Source organism: Ipomoea triloba, chromosome 12 (genome assembly GCF_003576645.1).
Source record: "Ipomoea triloba cultivar NCNSP0323 chromosome 12, ASM357664v1".
NCBI classification, from domain to species: Eukaryota; Viridiplantae; Streptophyta; class Magnoliopsida; order Solanales; family Convolvulaceae; genus Ipomoea; species Ipomoea triloba.
In genome coordinates, this window is record NC_044927.1 from 7,058,795 (window position 1) to 7,074,438 (window position 15,644).

Genomic DNA, 15,644 nt, shown 5'->3' on the forward strand with positions numbered 1-15,644 from the left:
TATATATATATATATATATATATATATATATATATATATATATATATATATATATATATATATATATATATATATATATATATATATATATATATATATATATATATATATATATATATATATCGTAACTGAGAAGGTCATAGACACACTAGATGTTTGGATGATAAATCATGATCCCTTCAATGACAAATTTCTCAAACCATTCAGGTATTAACCATTTATGTAATATATTTTATAAGATAATACTTGTTTTTCATCTATTTAGTTTATTGTTTTTTAATTGTGTAGATCGCTGTTAGGGAGCATAGCAAGTGTCCTCCGGTACAAGGGGATTTGAAGCTAACAAAATCTAATATCTTTGTTGTGGAAAGAAGTGATTGCATTCAATTGAAGATAGAAATGCCTGCTATAAAGACCCCAACAAAAGTGAATGTAGATACTCCTTTTCTATGTTTGTGTGATGCATAAGAAATTATTAAAAAGTGGTTGATTATTAATGGGCATCAACTTCATAGTTCATATGGTTTGACATTGTTGCTTGAGAGTATGAAGATTGTGCCCAAGAAAATGTTTTTGCTTGATGAGTGAGTAATCAAGGTCCTTATTTTATTTGTTGTTGTTGTTGTTGTATGATTCAATGGAAAATTGAAAATACTGCGGATACACCCTATTTTCTATTTGGAAGAGAAAACTGGTTTTCTATTTGACTTTGTATCAAAGCTTGACTTAATACGTAAGAGCACCCTAATTTCTATTTGGAAGAGAAAAGGGGTTTTCTATTTGACTTTGTATCAAAGCTTGACTTAATACGTAAGAAGAGTGAAGTGATTGCTTTTAACAATGCTAAGAGCTGAGTGTTGGATGGTCTTAATCTTCTCAATGATTCTACATTTTAGAAACGTAAATCATATTGGTATGATGACGAAAAAGCGAATTATTCATTACATAGCTGGTATGAAGCGAACAATACGGAGGGGAACAAACATATTTTTTAGGCATGGCATTGTTCCAATCTCTAAGAAATATGACAGAGCATTTGAATGAGGTGTATTCTTGAGACAAAGATTTTTAATTTTTATAATTTTTTTTTTTTACAAAAAATTGGTATACTAATCATTTTTATTTTGCCTACTATTTAGTATCTAACCGTCGGAGAAACTATGAAAGATTGCGCATATTGTATAGAAGAAATGATACATGGATGTTGGGCAGCTATGCACTATGCATTGCTTTTTGAAAAATATTTTCTGCATGAATTTTGGAATAGCAATTTCAATTTATACTAATTTCTCTATGCTTGAAGGTATGTAAAACATTGCAATTATTTGATTACTTTTAACATTTGAATTTTCTTTAATTTCTCAGCATATTACTTCATTAATTTAAAATGTTTAAGTTGTGGGTTGTAGTTTGGAGTTTGATGAAATGTTTATCAATTATAAGTTGATTTAGACCCCAAATGTAATTATTTAAAAGATCAAGATTTTCAATTTTGGTGTTCCACTCTATGGCACATTCGAATGATGCATGTGAATATTGAATTCCGATGATGCTTTTAAAGCATGATAAACGAATTTGGTATGAGTTTCAATTATATTGAACTTTATTGTTGTTTTAATTTGCATTAAGGTTTATTTTGAATTTCAGGTTTGTTTTTCAAAACTTAAAAATAAACCTTACAATGGAAAACTTTATAATTTAGTTATTACCTGTTTTTTGAAGCATTAGAGTTTATAATAATTTAGTTGCTCAGGAAATGAAACAATAAAAAAATTGACGATATGATATAATTTACAACTTAGCAGTTGTTTCATGGGTTTTGTATATTGAGATCTTGTTTTGTGTTTCTCATGGTTCTCTTTATGTTTGTTTTTCTTTTTAGAATTTTGGTACCAGTCTGTTTATGAATCAGAAAACTACACATAGAACATACACAGGTTTTGCCTTTTGCCCTTCCTTTATGAATTTATGGGAAGTAGAACAAAGTTGTAATAACAATATTGATATATATTTATTCAAGCTCGATATTCTTTTTAATTTCTTCATTCTATATCCTTGTATCTCATGCAAAACTTGTGTTCAAGTTTTTGTTATGTTATTTACTGGTTTAGCGTATTAGCTAATGTGTTATGCATAAATCTTAGAGAAGAATGTGTAAGAAGTTGTAATTATTAGGATTACAATAATAGTATTGTATTAGGACTCTTCTTGTACATACATTTATATTCTGTGTCTCTCTTGATTAATGATATTGACAGAGAATTCAATCCTCATTTGGTATCAGAAGTTCATGATTCTCTCATGGCTAATCCCGTGAACTCTCACAACGGATTTGTTGGTGTTTCATTCGAACGGACCATCTCCGATGCTACCATTCCGGTACCTATCGTTGCCAGTAATTCTCTAAGTATTGCCCATCACTTCGTTTCGATAAAACTTACCCTTCGAAACTATCTTTTTTGGCGAACTCAACTACTACCCTTCTTGCATGGCCAAGGGTTGCTGGGTTTCGTAGATGGAACCCTGACTTGCCCGGAGCTTCAGCCGTCTACCTCCACTGCCGTCGCTGCTACTGCTTCGTCTCCCATGTCATGCGCCGCTTGGCTCCAGCAAGATCAAGCCATTCTTTCGATGCTGATTTCCTCTTTGTTTGAGGAAGTCATGAATCTAGCTATTGGGATAACAACGTCCATGCAGCTACGGCGGTCAATTGAACAAACTCTGGCTCCTCTACTAGGGCACGAGCGCTCCGCCTCCTCGGCCAGTTGCAGGCCCTCCGTCAAGGTGACGCCTCCGTCGCAAATTACCTTGGCCGAACAAAACTCTTGATTGAAGACTTGGCTCTTGCTGGAAGGCCGGTTGGTTTGGACGACCAGAACTTATATGTATTCCAAGGGTTACGGTCGGAATACCGGCCACTGGTTGCAACCTTGACGAAGGGTAATCCAGTGACTATGACGGAGCTTGTTGATTTCCTCGTGGCACAGGACTTTATCTGCGCAGATGATGGTGTTGATCCAATTGTGCCCACTACTTTGGCTGCTTAGCGCGGTCGGGGTCCATTGTAGCAGCGCAGTGGTGTTTGCGACGGTCGATCTCGCTCTGCTTGGTTGCGTTGTCAGATATGTAGTAACCAAGGCCACTCAACTATTAATTGTTTTCGCAGGTACACTGCCTCTAGACCTCAAGCGAATGTGGCTTATTCGGTTGATGATGGTTCCCTTTTTGCCCACCAGTGGTTTCCGAATATAGGGGCGACAAGTCACGCTACACCTGTTAAGTCTATGATGTCTTCTACGGCTAGCTACGATGGTCCAGACACATTGTGTGTTGCTAATGGAACAGGTTTGCCAATTGTTAGTGTTGGTTCTGCTTCGGTAGCCACTAAGTCTAGGCGTTTTAAATTATCTGATGTGTTGCATGTTCTTGGGTTGTCTACGTCTCTCTTATCTGTCGAAAAGTTTGCTCAGGATAAAGGTGTTTTCTTTGAATTTCACTAATTGTTTTTTTGTGAAGGATCTCCACACTCGGGCGGTCCAATATGAAGGGTAGTTCATCGGGGGGGTCTCTATTATTGGTCGGTGTCGAAGTCTGGTCCTATTGCGTTAGTTGCTGCTCGAGCTTCCCTTTCGATGTGGCATAATCGGCTTGGCCATCCCCACCTTCGTGTGTTGCGCCAGGTTTTACCTTTGTGTTATGTTAGTTCGTCTAATATTAGTTCGTTTGTGTGTTTCGCATGTCAGTTAGGGAAAGCATCACGTTTTCCCTTACCCTGTGTTAAGCGTTCTAGTTCGCATTTTTTAGAATTGATTTATACTAATATTTGGGGACCGCCCCCCTTGCTTTTTGTTAATGGTTTTCGTTACTTTGTGTTATTTGTGGATGATTACACACATTATATATGGTTCTACCCTATGCGTGCCAAAACTGATTTATAACCAATCTTTGACCGTTTTTGTACTTTAGTTGAGTGTTTGTTTTCTCGCAAGATAATTTCTGTTCAATCTTATTTAGGGGGAGAGTACAAAAAATTACATAACACACTTTCCTCTTTTGGTATTAATCATCGTAAGTCGTGTGCATATACACATGAACAAAATGGTCGGGTAGAACGTAGGCATCGCCACATTGTTGAGACGGGTCTAGCTTTAATGGCTCAGGCGTCAGTTCTCTCTTGGTTTTGGGACTAGGCGTTTTTACTGTTGTTCATTTAATCAATAAAATGCCTACTTGTGTCTTTAATAATGAGAGTCCACATTTTCGTCTTCATCGGTCTCACCCTTCCTACTCTCTTTTTTGCGTGTTTTCAAGTGTCTATTTTCCTCTATTGCGCCCGTATAATCGCAACAAGTTACAATTTGGTTATGCGCCCTGTGTTTTCTTAAGATATCCAGAGTCTTATCGTGGATATCGTTGTATGGATTTAACTACTAATAGGGTGTTTATCTACCGGCATGTTCGGTTTGATGAGGCCTCATTTCCTTTTGCTTCTCGTTCGACTGTGCAGGCTAATGGTTCGGTGCGTATGCAGGCTTGGGGTGTCTCTGGTGTGTCTGTCCCATCTTTTTTGCCATTACATGCCGAGCCTGCTTCGGCTACTCCTGGTGCTAGTGATTCAGGCTTGCGGAGTAGCGCTCGTGAATCAATGGCTGTTGATGGGGTTAATATTCAGCAACCTACCACGCGGCAGCCTCGCACGAGACATAAGCGACCCTCAGTTCAGTCTCACTCGATGGTTTTGCATAGCATGTCACAGACTCGTGGTCAGCCCGAGGCCTTGGTTTCTCAGGTTAGTGCGTCTGATCCCACCTGCTATTCTCAAGCGGTCTTGAGTCCTGAATGGCGATAGGCCATGGACCTTGAATTTAATGCCTTGTTACAAAATCATACTTGGCAGTTGGTTCCATTTGTTTCGGGCATGAATGTTGTGGGTGTAAGTGTGTTTTCCGTACTAAACGAAAAGTCGATGGCTCGGTTGAGAGCCATAAGGCTCGGCTCGCCGCTAAGGGTTTTAATCAAGTTGCGGGCCTGGACGTTTTTGAGACTTTTAGTCCGGTTGTTAAACCCACTACGGTTCGTTTACTTCTTTCATTAGTTGTTTCAAAAGGTTGTTTTATTTGTCAATTGGACATTCATAATGTTTTTCTCAATGGTCGTTTAACTGGGATAGTGTATAAGCGTCAACCGCCTGGGTATGAGGACAACAATCTGCCTACACACGCGTGTTTATTGCAACGCTCTCTGTATGGTATTAAACAGGCTCCTCATGCCTGGTTCACTCGGTTGCATGACTTCTTGGTGTCAGTTGGGTTCTGTCCTTCAAAGACTAACATTTCGCTATTTATTTACTCTGTTGATTCTATTTAGTTATATCTGTTGGTGTATGTCGATGACATTTTGATAATGGGGTCAGATTCTACTAGTGTGTCTGTTCGTGTGGCGAGAATGGCTACTGAGTTTAAAGTCCGAGACATGGGTGCTCCATCTTTCTTTCTTGGTATTGAGACGGTGTTTGATGGTAATGATTTGATTCTCTCTCAGCGGCGCTACATGCAGGATATTTTGACGCTTGCAGGCATGGTGGATTGTAAGGCACTTGCCACGCCTGTCTCGTTGGCCAAGTTTGATGAGGATCCTATGGTTTCTTATGTTGCTCGTTGGCCAAGCTCTGTCAGCATATGCATTCTCCTACTACATCTCATTGGGGTATGTTGAAGCGTGTTCTTCGTTATGTTAAAGGTATGCTTCATTATGGTCTTCGTATTGCTTCATCATTATCTATGGATATTCATGCTTATTCTGATTCGGATTGGGCTGGTGATCCTGCTGATCAGAAATCCACTAGTGGCTTTGCGGTTTTTCTTGGTGGCAACTTAGTTTCATGGGCTTGTAGCAAACAATGCACTATGGCGCGTCCTTCGACGGAGGCTGAGTATAAGGCTTTAGCTGATGTGTCTGCAAAAGTTACGTGGTTGGTCTCTCTTATGCACGAGCTTGGGATGCCTGTTGTCTCACCTCCTAAATTGTGGTGTGATAACTTGGGTGCTACCTATCTTTGTGCGAACCCTATTTTCTATGCCAGGACTAAGCACATGGAGATTGACTACCACTTTGTACGCGACAAGGTGGCCAAGAACTAGTTGCAAGTAAAATTTATTTCTACGAAAGATCAGTTGGCTGACATTTTTACTAAAGCACTTTCCAGTTCACGATTTACTCATCTACGAGACTACGAGACAAGCTCAAAGTGGTCTTTTGTGGTACTTGAGCTTGAGGGTGAGTATTAGGATTACATTAGTATTCTGTGTCTATCTTGATTAATGATATTAACAGAGAATTCAATCCTCATCGTAATAGCATGAAGTCTAAAATTTCTTAGTTGAAGTTAATAAATTCCAAACAACTAATGCCCTTATCTGATCGTTAACCCTTATCTGATCGTTAACCACAAAAGTTCTATAACTTCAAGTTATCTTTGAAAGATCCAGATGTTTGTAATGATATTATGTTAATTGGGGAATACCATTCTGGTTGTTATTGCAGTAAGGGATGAAACATACACTGAAGTACATGTTATTTAAGTAGGTTATAATTTCATCAAAGTCAAGCTAGTAGTTTTTGGCTACACATAATTTGCCAGATATAGTATCTTATACTGTGTTGTTACACATTCTATAGAAGTAGTGGGTTTGCGGAAGTCACTAGTTACTATATGATGATTTGATATTTTTAGGTCCATAGTTTAATATTGGCACTCAAATGAGGTAGTTCCTTAAATATTTTCATGGTTAAGATCAACAAGGATAAAATGGAAAGAATAAGGCCATAATATCAGTTATCCTTCAAATAGAGTTCAATGGGCAGGAGCTAATAGATTCTAGCTTCAAGCATAATATATTGCGCACTCAGTGTGATTTTTTTTAAATACTAAATTTCTAATCTCTTTTACATATTCCTCAGATTATAGACTAGAATTTGAAGCTAATTAATGTGGCCTGACCTATAATACTTATACTATGATATGGAAAGAGATTATGGACAAGCAACCTTGTGTATTCTGTTGTTACTTTGGATGGAAAGAAAAACACATTGTTTTATCAGCTAAAAGGATATCACATATTAGAGTTTCTATAAAGATGTCTATTTAGAAAACAGTTTTTAATAGTGTTTCGGTTTTCTAAAAAATGCAAAACTGTGCTAGTAAACATGTTTTCTGCTCTCAAATTTTTCAAAAAATTGAAAAAAATTTCCAGTTAGTAAACGGATCCCCTCCCCCCACAATAATTATATTTTTTTTTGAAGAAACCCCACAATAATTATATCTAAGCATGTTTGTTGAGTGTTGATATCTTTAAACACTATCCTTTTCCCCAACAATAGTGTAACACCCCGGTTCGGCTATGCCGTATCTCCGGAGTAGTTACCGCCACACCCAGACTGAACCCCACTCGAATACAGATAGAGTTCACTCTAGGTGCACAGGCTAACAGACTAAAGACAAGGATTGTGTTTCTTATCGTCAAAATCCAACATAATCTTATATACATGCAGCAAAAGAGTAGCTATACTAGCCACGAATATACATATATATAAGAGTTTCTTACAGCCCATCAACAAAGAGTTTGGACTATTCCCGTTCTTACTAGCCATGTTAGTACTACCATGGCTACAAAAGATATGTACAAAAAGGTCAGACTTGACTTTTCTCTTGAGGCATAACGAATTAACGAAGGCAGGAGCCCAAAATGGGTACCACTGATTGAACAGGGATAGGAACNTCAGTTGGCTGACATTTTTACTAAAGCACTTTCCAGTTCACGATTTACTCATCTACGAGACTACGAGACAAGCTCAAAGTGGTCTTTTGTGGTACTTGAGCTTGAGGGTGAGTATTAGGATTACATTAGTATTCTGTGTCTATCTTGATTAATGATATTAACAGAGAATTCAATCCTCATCGTAATAGCATGAAGTCTAAAATTTCTTAGTTGAAGTTAATAAATTCCAAACAACTAATGCCCTTATCTGATCGTTAACCCTTATCTGATCGTTAACCACAAAAGTTCTATAACTTCAAGTTATCTTTGAAAGATCCAGATGTTTGTAATGATATTATGTTAATTGGGGAATACCATTCTGGTTGTTATTGCAGTAAGGGATGAAACATACACTGAAGTACATGTTATTTAAGTAGGTTATAATTTCATCAAAGTCAAGCTAGTAGTTTTTGGCTACACATAATTTGCCAGATATAGTATCTTATACTGTGTTGTTACACATTCTATAGAAGTAGTGGGTTTGCGGAAGTCACTAGTTACTATATGATGATTTGATATTTTTAGGTCCATAGTTTAATATTGGCACTCAAATGAGGTAGTTCCTTAAATATTTTCATGGTTAAGATCAACAAGGATAAAATGGAAAGAATAAGGCCATAATATCAGTTATCCTTCAAATAGAGTTCAATGGGCAGGAGCTAATAGATTCTAGCTTCAAGCATAATATATTGCGCACTCAGTGTGATTTTTTTTAAATACTAAATTTCTAATCTCTTTTACATATTCCTCAGATTATAGACTAGAATTTGAAGCTAATTAATGTGGCCTGACCTATAATACTTATACTATGATATGGAAAGAGATTATGGACAAGCAACCTTGTGTATTCTGTTGTTACTTTGGATGGAAAGAAAAACACATTGTTTTATCAGCTAAAAGGATATCACATATTAGAGTTTCTATAAAGATGTCTATTTAGAAAACAGTTTTTAATAGTGTTTCGGTTTTCTAAAAAATGCAAAACTGTGCTAGTAAACATGTTTTCTGCTCTCAAATTTTTCAAAAAATTGAAAAAAATTTCCAGTTAGTAAACGGATCCCCTCCCCCCACAATAATTATATTTTTTTTTGAAGAAACCCCACAATAATTATATCTAAGCATGTTTGTTGAGTGTTGATATCTTTAAACACTATCCTTTTCCCCAACAATAGTGTAACACCCCGGTTCGGCTATGCCGTATCTCCGGAGTAGTTACCGCCACACCCAGACTGAACCCCACTCGAATACAGATAGAGTTCACTCTAGGTGCACAGGCTAACAGACTAAAGACAAGGATTGTGTTTCTTATCGTCAAAATCCAACATAATCTTATATACATGCAGCAAAAGAGTAGCTATACTAGCCACGAATATACATATATATAAGAGTTTCTTACAGCCCATCAACAAAGAGTTTGGACTATTCCCGTTCTTACTAGCCATGTTAGTACTACCATGGCTACAAAAGATATGTACAAAAAGGTCAGACTTGACTTTTCTCTTGAGGCATAACGAATTAACGAAGGCAGGAGCCCAAAATGGGTACCACTGATTGAAATTAACGAAGGCAGGAGCCCAAAATGGGTACCACTGATTGAACAGGGATAGGAACGGGACCCAAAATGGGTACCACTGATTGAACAGGGATAGGAACGGGATCAGGAGTGGGTACCACTGATTGAACAGGGATAGGAACGGGATCAGGAGTGCAACTGGGACAGAAGCATGAGCCAGAGCTGGAGGATCAGAAACAGAAGCAGGGGTATACCCACGCTAGACTTCATCTGATAAGGTACACAATGAAGTGTAGTTAGCACGACGGCTAAGTAAGGAAATCAATTGTCACTCAAAAGTAGACAAAGGTTTCGAAAATATAATAAATTGTCACTCAAAAGTAGACAAAGGTTTCGAAAATATAATAATTTGTCACTCAAAAGTAGACAAAGGTTTCGAAAATATAATAATTTGTAAGTTAAAAGTAGACAAAGGTTTCGAAAATATAATAATTTGTAAGTTGTAAAATTTACCCACGTTCGAAAATATAATAATTTGTAAGTTGTAAAATTTACCCACGAGTTATAGCTCTACCTGCAATCAGGTTATCAATAGTAGACAATATAATATAAGGCGTAAAGCTAACTCAACACGTAAACTTTTCTCATATAAAGGTACTGGCATCATTGCCACTTAAAACACATTTTTCTGTTTTTCAGACAAGTTTGTAAAATATTTCGTTTCCAGTAGTTCCCTCATTTTAACTCAAAAGGAGGTTCAACAGCACATTTCCGTGCTCAAAATTCGTCACATTTTGGATAGAATCATTTCCTTCTCAAGTCGTTACAGAGTAACTCTTTTCTCATCTTTAAAACTTCCTTAGTTTCTTCTTAGTAAGCGTGAGGCCTTTGGAGCATTCTCATAACTCCCACTCTGACCACTTGGATCATCGAACTCGGGTTCAGTGGTCATCACCAGGTCTAACACTGATCCCCTGGACGTAAGGTTCGTTAAAATGATTCCTAGTTGGCCCAGCTAAGTCCATAAAAACTACACCTACCCGGACTTTTGGAGTAACTATACCTTAAGTGTGCACACCCCCATAGGAATACCTCATCCTACGAGTTATATAGTACCCGGCGAATAGACTTCGCCCTGCAGTATGAACTGGTCATACACTATAACATATCGACGAATAGACTTCGCCCTGCAGTATGAACTAGTCATACAATATCCACAACGACCACTGGGCCATGGCACTTAAAGCCACCCGTGGGTCAATCAAGGTCCTCCTCAACTCACTTTAGAAACTAAGGGTTTGAAAACATGATTCTTCCTTCCGTTTTTCTTTCTCAAATTATTTCTTTTGGACATATTTCTCATTTGAGTCCAATAGTTGAAATCGGCTATCTCATCAGCCCAAGAAGGATTTTCAAAATACTCTCAGTGCCCGCAGGCTTTTCAATCGTCATTTTTTCGTTTTTCTCACGTAATGTACTCACTCCTTAAAAGTAGTATTTTCCTCAAAAATAAGGTTTTGACAACCTGCTTACCAAAATAGCATACGTTCTTTCGACGTAAGTTTTATAAACATTTTTATTTACTCATAGGCTTTCCAACACAATTCCTCAAGTTACAAGAGTTGTACTTATTTCTCAACAACAATATTTTCTTCTAAAGTGATGTACATAATTTTTCCAAAACAGATATTTCTTTCAAAAATAGATCTCTTTTGCCCGTAGGCCTTTCAAACATCATAACACTCGGGATTAAAAACATCGGGGAAAAGTTCGGTCAAACAAGTCGAAAACGAGGCCGCGTCGCACGGACTCGCGGTTGGCCGCAGCTGCGGACGCACGGCGGACGCAGGCGTCCGGACCGCGTCCAGCCTCTCTGCCAGAAGATTCCAGTTGGCACAGTCCGAAAGATTGAGCCGGTAAAAATAGTTCCCGAACTCTTTTTCACTTGAAATTTTTATGGTAGAACCCCAACTTATAGTACTTGATGTCCATAAAAAGTTTTGGTCATTTTGATCCACGAATAAACACAGAAAATTCCCTTTTTGCCCTTGGCAGTGTGCTGTCCAGAATATTTTTCTCTCTGGACCAGTTTTGGAAAAAAATTCGAAAATCGTACTTATACTACTCCGATCCTTACGAAATTTTATATGCGGGTTCTACACTTATTGAACTACATATCTGAGAAAAATGGAGTCAAAATACCTTACCAATTTTTCCCAATAAATCTCGGAAGTTACTGCCAAAGACTAACTTGATTTTTTTTTTCACTATTTTCACAAGTATAAGCCTATATGGACATAAATACAACCTATACATGCATAAACTAGCTATAAACATGCATACAAAAATTACTAAACATTAAAGTGTAATTTCTTTGAGCCAACTTGTAGATCCACAACTTAACACATATTTTTTTCACGTAAAATTTCCTAGTCACGTAATTTACTAGCATTTGTTCACCTTCAAGTGATTGAGCCAACTTAAGGGATTCCTTACCTCTTTGGAAGATCCTAAAAACCGTAGGAGTTGTTGGTTTCCTCCCTTTTGAGTCCTCCACCAAAGATCCTAAAAAAATCACCATAACAACAACATTTTCATACACCTTTAGTTTACACTTAAGTTCTAAGAAGGATTTAACCAAACAAAGTCTAAAGTCTTACCTACACTTAGACACTTGAGTTGAAGAAATGCTTGGGAGCTCTTGATCACAAGTGTAAGACTAAGCTAATTTCTTCTTCCTCTTGCCTTAAGGGATTTTCGAAAAAAATGAGATGGAGAGGATGAGAGAGAGATGATGTGAGCTTAGCTTGAAGATTAAGAAATCAAGTGCAACATTCCCATACCTATATGACATGCTATTAATGATCCAATCCAAGTTGGGATTTTGAGTGCCACATGTCAACTCCCTATGGTGTCTCCTTGAAGATCTTAATTTATTTTGCCAGTTTGGGTTTAAATCAGATGAAAGTTCGGAGGATTATAGCTTAATTCGGGAAAATCCTAACACCAAAATTATCCTAAAAATAATCCCGTCGATAATCACTAGAATTGGGAATTTTTCGGTATCTCGCGAAATATAGGTACGAAGTCCGTAGCAAATTTCACTCTTACAGTTCATCTAATTTTTTTCACTGAACTGAGTCGGAAGCTCACGCGTAATCGTATCATGCTTAATAATCCATTTTCTAGGAAAATTCGAACTGTATATACGTCCTTAAAATTTTACGGTTCGTGACCGGTACGTAAATCGTAACTTATTAATAACTTTCCTTACTAAAAAAAAAATCCTCTTGAAGTAACGAGAGACCATTTCGTAAATATCGTAGCTTAAAAATATTTTTCGAACTCTAAACTTATCGGAATAAGCGAGGGGTTACAAATAGTCAGGTCTAATACTTGTTATTCCATTGGCATAAGTTGTTTGTTGGATAATAGTAGTAGTTGTTCATTTGTTCAACACATTTGTCAAACACAAATGTAACAAGATATTCACTTTCGTTAGTAATTTTCACATCCATTTTACACATATTAATGTATTTTATATACAAAAATAATGTATTTTAGTATATTAAAATATATTTTTTTATTTATGGTCCACACAACTTTGTAGATCATGGTCCATGTAATAATGATTACTCTTTATTACCTAACATTTAACCAATTGTTATATTATGAATCAATGTCCATCTTGTATTATGGTCCCTTTTCCAAAAATTATGTGTCATATTTTGTATACCTGCAATTGACATTTTATGTACCTATAAATAAATTAAAGTATGTAACATATTAACTACAAATACATAAAATAGTAACTACAAACATATAAACGGTTAACTACAACTTTGCAAGTACATAATATGTTAACTGCTGACACATAATATATTCAAATTATATGTCTACCGTTTAACATATTTTGTATATGTAGTTAATAATTTACGTATTTGTAATTATCATTTTATATGTACGTAGTTAATTTGTTATGCACCTTCAATTTATTTATGTCAATTATAATTACAAACACTTAATTTAAAGATTATTTTGGATTAGGATACACAATGCAAGATAGACATAGTGTCTGTTTGGCAGAGTTTATTTAGGAGCTTATAGCTTATTTTAAGCTACTAATAAGCTATAAGCTCTGTTTGGTAATGTTTCTAAAATAAACTAGTAGCTTAAAATAAGAGCTTATTTTTGAACGCTACCTAGGCTGTGTTTGGCAGAGCTTATTTAGGAGCTTATAGCTTATTTTAAGCTACTAATAAGCTATAAGCTTTGTTTGGTAATGTTCTCAAAATAAGCTAGTAGCTTAAAATAAGAGCTTATTTTGAAACGCTACTTCAGGTAGCTTTTCAAAAATAAGCTAATAGCTTCTTAACTTTTTTCCATCTTTATCCTTATTATTTTATATAAATGACATCATTTATCCCTCCCAATTAAAACTCTTTTGGCCTTTTTTCTTCAATATGTTTCGTTGTAATTTTAATTTGATATTTGTGTTTGAACAATAATTTTTGTGTGAACTAATTTTATAAATTATAAACATCTTGTTTTACTTTATATATTTTCAAATATATGTTCCTACTTTATATTTTATTAAATTATATTGATTTCATTATTTTATATTTTAATATGTAAACAAACCTATTTAAATTTAAAACTATTCAACTTTTATGAAGATGTCCTTTTTAGTCTTTTTACATTTATCAACTTATCAAAAAGCTAATTTTACCAAACACTTTTAAGCATAACAGCTAGCTTGACAGCTCTTCAGATTTCAGCTTCAAGCTTATAGCTTTTCAGCTTTCAGCTACCGTTTCAGCTAGGTTTGCCAAACATAGCCCTAGGCTGTGTTTGACAGGGCTTATTTAGGAGCTTATAGCTTATTTTAAGCTACTAATAAGCTATAAGTTTTGTTTGGTAATGTTCTCAAAATAAGCTAGTAGCTTAAAAAAGAGCTTATTTTGAAACGCTATTTCATGTACCTTTTCAAAAATAAGCTAGTAGCTTCGTAACTTTTTTCCATCTTTATCCTTATTATTTTATATAAATGACATTATTTATCCCTCCCAATTAAAACTCTTTTGACGTTTTTTCTTCAATATATTTCGTTGTAATTTTAATTTGATATTTGTGTTTGAACAATAATTTTTGTATGAACTAATTTTATGAATTATAAACATCTTGTTTTACTTTATATATTTTCAAATATATGTTCTTACTTTATATTTTATTAAATTATATTGATTTCATTATTTTATATTTTAATATGTAAACAAATCTATTTAAATTTAAAACTATTTAACTTTTATGAAGATGTCCTTTTTAGTCTTTTTACAGTTATCAACTTATCAAAAAGCTAATTTTACCAAACACTTTTAAGCATAACAGCTAGCTTAACAGCTCTTCAAATTTCAGCTTCGAGCTTATAGCTTTTCAGCTTTCAGTTACTTTTCAGCTTTCAGCTACCGTTTCAGATAGGTTTGCCAAACATAGGCCTAAAGTAGCGTTTCAAAATAAGCTAGTAGCTTCTTAACTTTTTTTTTCCATCTTTAACCTTATTATTTTAAAGAAATACATCATTTACCCTTCCCAATTAAAATCTTTTTGGATAAACCTTTTTGACTTTTTCTCTTCAATATGTTTGGACAGTTTGGTTGTAATTTCAATTTGACATTTGTTTTTTAACATTATTGATTTTTGTATGAACTAATTTTATGAATTATGAACATTTTATTTTACTTTATATATTTTCAAATATATGTAATTACTTTATATTTTATTAAAATATATTGATTTCACTATTTTATATTTTAATATATAAACAAACCTATTTAAATTTAAATTGTATGAAGATGTCCTTTTTAGTCTTTTTACATTTATCAGCTTATCAAAAAGCTAATTTTACCAAACACTTTTAAGCATAACAGCTAGCTTAACAGTTCTTCAGATTTCAGCTTCGAGCTTATAGCTTTTTAGTTTTCAGCTACTTTTCAGCTTTTAGCTACCATTTCAGCTAAGTTTGCCAAACATAGCCTATGTTTGGCAGAGCTTATTTAGGAGCTTATAGCTTATTTTAAGCTACTAATAAGCTATAAGCTCTGCTAATTGATAATGTTCTCAAAATAAGATAGTAGCTTAAAATAAGAGCTTATTTTGAAGCGCTACTTCAGGTAACTTTTAAAAAATAAGCTAATAGCTTTTTAACTTTTTTCCATCTTTATCCTTATTTTTTTTAAATAAATGACATCCTTTAACCCTCCCAACTAAAACCCTTTTGATATTTTCTTTTCATTATGTTTGGTTGCAATTTCAGT